A 3522-nucleotide genomic window follows, 5' to 3' on the forward strand; every position below is an offset into this window, starting at 1 on the left:
CATTACGAATTAACAGGGTTTCTGAGGTAACTTCCAGCTGCAAGAATCCTCAACTGAGAATCTGGGAAACTTTCACGGAGTATGGTCAGTCGGAGCAAAAGTAAGGATGTCGTTCGTTTCTGCAGTGTTTCACAATACTACCTTTCCCGTGAGCAGTCGAACAGACGAAATGATTTTGCCACAGACTGCGACGGTAAGCTCCGCAAAAACGGAATTCTTTAAAGCAGGTGTGAGCAACACAACGTTATTGGGGTACACCACGTGGAAACAGATACTTCGGTGTATCACGTCCATGCTCAGCACATAGCCAAATTTAAACAAGTCCCCATTCAACAACGAGCTCATGGAAACAGAAAGGTGAAAGGTAGAATGGCTTCAGGTTTCAGTGCTGAATGCCACTGAGCCCCAGCAGGAACTGCCGAGGCCTGTTTCTGTGGTGTAGTGGTCATCACGTTCGCCTCACACGCGATAGGTCCCCAGTTCGAAACTGGGCAGAAACAGCTTTGTTCTTCAACTGCAGTCTTTTACATGGACAAGAACGGAGCTGACTTGCTTGCTTTCCCATCTGCAAACCTGCCTTCGAGTTTGCTTAAACAAATCTGCTCTCGTCGTGAAATGAAATGCAATGCAGTTCCATTTACTAACAGTGCAAAGCATTGTAAAGTTTTTCTCCTACCTGGTTCTGATCATATGCCATTCTGTTTGAGAGTGTAGTTACCCCCTTCTGATCCTTCCACGAAAAGCATGACCGCATTTGCATTCCTTGCGCAGGCGGCCCGGTTCAAAGATAGGGAAGAAGCCGATGCGCTGGTGTCACAATGCACCACGGATTCCTGAACTAATCTGTCTGTCAAATGTATCCCAAAGGCGTCTCTGAAAGACCTCATTTGGAAGGTGTCTGTCGTTATTCAACGTGCGAGAATTGGCACCAGAGATCCTGAATCATGTTTTGGAGCAGTTCGCAGGTTGGTGGCTCATTTAATCAGCAACAGCAATGAAAGAAATTACATTCTCAGAGGAACTTCTGGACCTGTGCTTTCATAGCGTCGCTAGTATTAAGGTGCGCCCCGAGATCTAAGCCACGTTGGAACTGAAACGGAGGAATCGACAGAGAGACTACACAATGACATCGCATCCATTTGGTTTTCTTGAAATCACTGACGAGGAGGAAAATGTAAACGGGAAGGCGACTGGGGAAGTGTGGCAGTTGCAGCTCTGGTGAAACTCCTTCTTTGTGATTCAGTCAGCAACCAGACACGTGAAGGTGAATCAGGCGTGAGAGCTCTTCACATCGTGAACAAAAAGCAATCAAGGGCAGTTAGCACCTCTTCCGGAGTGGGGGTGGGGTGAGGTAATTACCTTTTGACTTCTGTTACTATGTTGAGAAACTGCCTTTTAGATTGAGGTGAAAAGAAACTGCATTTCTAAAAAGCACCATGGAATTTGTTAAACTCTATTGAGACGCTTCTCATCGATTCCCACACAGGTTTCAGACTCAGTTGGTATCCATGAGGCTCATGTCCAGGTGTGAACATCTCTGCAGCAAATTGCACGGTGAAGGTAAAAGGCAAGGAAAGTGACATCTCGAACCGGCCCCGAGGTCAGACCTTCCTCACGATGCAATCTGTCGTTCTCGGATTGGAATGCGACCTTCGGTTTTAGGGTGGAACTTTCTTTGGGAACCTTATTCTGCAAAACAGACACAGTGACTGAAACTATGCTGCACGGTCTGATTTGGGACACGGCCTGCTCAGCTTTGTGCATTTTCCCTGTAGTCCGGTGTGTTTCATGTTCCGTGTAAACGTGAAAGTTGTCCTGTTTCGAGCAATGGGTGAAATCATTTAGCAAAGCAAGAATCCGAATTGCAGTAATGTCAAGCAGCTGATGGTAATTTGACCCAATCATAACCGATCATATATTCTCACGCACTCACAGATACATTTGTAGCTGAATCCAGTCTGAGAAGATAGACTCAGCTTCCCAGTGATTTTTGTCTGGATTGATGGGCTGTCATTATCTGCTGAGAAATTGATATTGGAGACGGGCACATCCGAGCTGCTGTGTGAGTCGGAGAGGGATCATCGAACCCTTTTCACGTGAGTTTGCATCTGTTGTTATGCAGGAGCACAATTGGAAGTGCAAGAAAATGGCAGGGTGGGCGTGTTGGTAGTGTGGCCGAGCGGTGTAAGGCGCTGGATTAAGGCTCCAGTCTCGACAGAGGCGTGGGTTCGAATCCCACCGCTGCCGTTTCCTCTGAAGAGCTCCAACTGCACTGTTTTTTAAAATGCTGTTTCGATCCCTGCTGCATTTGTGTTTAAAACAGAAGAAAAATGAGTTTGCTTCCCGGGGAATTGACTGCGGTGTGGGAAAGTGGCGAATTTTCCAAAGTGTCTGTGCTGTCGTGATCGTGTTCGCCTCCCGCGCGGAAAATCGCCAGCAGCTCCGCTGTTGCTTTCTGTTCCAGGCAAGTTGAGCTTTTACTGGAACCGAATGGAGACTGTTATTTCATCGCTGTTGCGAAACAGAGTCCTACGGTGACTCCACTCGCCGTCATTCGGTTTTCTGGCCAATGAGAAAATCGTTCCAATCTATTTCGATGTCATATGTTATTGAATTTCTCCCACTTTCTTCATTTCCGTCCTGGAGACATCGGAAGGGAAAGGTAATCTAATCGAGACTGCGATTGGTGAAATTCACTTTTTATGGCCCATTCTTATTGTGTTCTTTCTTTGTCGCTTTGCAGCATTGTCTGGGAAGTGGTGGTGCACTCAGGCTCCGGTATGTTTGAAAGAGTAATTTGGAATTGCCCCGTTGTTAGTTGTGTGATTACTTTATGGCTCATGCCCCCGGACTGTCTCACATTTAGCATTCATGCTCGCTGTGTCTGAAAATGCATTTGGTTTTCCAGTTTTGTTTGTGTTCCGTGTTAAATGCTTTCTGTTTTGCGATTCGCTCAATACATTACGAATTAACAGGGTTTCTGAGGTAACTTCCAGCTGCAAGAATCCTCAACTGAGAATCTGGGAAACTTTCACGGAGTATGGTCAGTCGGAGCAAAAGTAAGGATGTCGTTCGTTTCTGCAGTGTTTCACAATACTACCTTTCCCGTGAGCAGTCGAACAGACGAAATGATTTTGCCACAGACTGCGACGGTAAGCTCCGCAAAAACGGAATTCTTTAAAGCAGGTGTGAGCAACACAACGTTATTGGGGTACACCACGTGGAAACAGATACTTCGGTGTATCACGTCCATGCTCAGCACATAGCCAAATTTAAACAAGTCCCCATTCAACAACGAGCTCATGGAAACAGAAAGGTGAAAGGTAGAATGGCTTCAGGTTTCAGTGCTGAATGCCACTGAGCCCCAGCAGGGACGGCCGAGGCCTGTTTCTGTAGTGTAGTGGTCATCACGTTCGCCTCACACGCGTTAGGTCCCCAGTTCGAAACTGGGCAGAAACAGCTTTGTTCTTCAACTGCAGTCTTTTACATGGACAAGAACGGAGCTGACTTGCTTGCTTTCCC

At 46.7% G+C, this 3522-nt stretch overlaps 2 non-coding genes across 2 annotated transcripts; both read left to right on the plus strand.

The window, feature by feature from the left end:
• Positions 1-427: 427 nt before the first annotated feature.
• On the plus strand, positions 428-500 carry trnav-cac (transfer RNA valine (anticodon CAC)). The gene has a single exon. It is a non-coding gene; the product is annotated as a tRNA-Val (tRNA).
• Positions 501-2165: 1665 nt separating this feature from the next.
• On the plus strand, positions 2166-2247 carry trnal-aag (transfer RNA leucine (anticodon AAG)). The gene has a single exon. It is a non-coding gene; the product is annotated as a tRNA-Leu (tRNA).
• The last annotated feature ends 1275 nt before the right edge of the window (positions 2248-3522 follow it).

Source organism: Chiloscyllium punctatum, chromosome 13 (genome assembly GCF_047496795.1).
Source record: "Chiloscyllium punctatum isolate Juve2018m chromosome 13, sChiPun1.3, whole genome shotgun sequence".
In the NCBI taxonomy this organism is placed as follows: domain Eukaryota; kingdom Metazoa; phylum Chordata; class Chondrichthyes; order Orectolobiformes; family Hemiscylliidae; genus Chiloscyllium; species Chiloscyllium punctatum.